Raw genomic sequence first — 1,073 nt, 5'->3', positions numbered from 1 at the left:
GAGGCTGTGGATAGCTGGATGGTTACTCTACCGCCAACTTCTGGACTTTCAGTGATGACGAACTGGTGGTAAGGCTCCTATCGGCTCTGTCTAACCTTTTGTCTGGATGGCCAGACTGGGATTGTGGAGGTGACAGGTAGCAAGCCCTGCACATGATACAATTGGGTGCATGCTACCCTTACGTTCGTTGTGCATTGCATGCATCTGTCACGTGCACAATGCATGCCATGCACTCCACCAGTTTACTCTTTTCTTTTCTTTTCTTAAACAAGGATAACCAAATAAAGAGGAAAAAAATAGATTAAAATTGAAAGATCTTGTTGAAAGATCTTATCTGTTTCTTTGGAGACGATCTCACAAGTCGAGGAATCATTCTTCTCCTGATTTCGGTGTAGATAATATGTCGGATCCCATAATGGTGCCAATTGTTGATGCATAAAATCGTACAACATGCCCGAAACGAGGGAAAGAGTCATCTCTGACCCATGAAGTCGTTACCGCCTCAATGATTAGGTCCGAAGCCCACGGTGGTGGTTTGGGGCGTCAGTACGATGCCTGTACGTACATCTATAGCAGAAAATAGTAAAAAGAATATAAAAAAATGCAAATAGAGAATGAGACACATAGATTTACGTGGTTTGATACAGAACCTACATCCACGGATTATTTGGAAGATAAATCCACTATGATGAGAGTATTTTACAGTCTCTCATGATCTCTCATATCTTACAGTACAATGAGAGTCGCCTAGAGAAAATAATATCTCTATGGAATTTCTCGTGGTGAGATTGAAGATCTTTTCGTGATCTAGTAGAAGTCGCCTAGAAATCTTCTCTCTCTCTCATATCCTCCTTTGCTTTGGGTAAGAACACCCCTTTTATTGAGGCCTTGAGAGTTGGTGGGGAATGTAAGTTTTATGTCACTTCATTATCTTTCTCTGTGTGTCTGACTTCCCTTTTTGAACTTTGTTTCCTTGTCTTCTCTTTCTCTTTTCTCCCTCTTATTTCTTGATGATAGCTTTTCGTGGACTGGACCTGGAACGTCTTGTGCCTATATATTTACCCTCAACATAC

The sequence above is a fragment of the Juglans regia genome, chromosome 4, assembly GCF_001411555.2.
Source record: "Juglans regia cultivar Chandler chromosome 4, Walnut 2.0, whole genome shotgun sequence".
In the NCBI taxonomy this organism is placed as follows: Eukaryota; Viridiplantae; Streptophyta; class Magnoliopsida; order Fagales; family Juglandaceae; genus Juglans; species Juglans regia.
Note: the sequence above shows the minus strand (reverse complement) of the source record.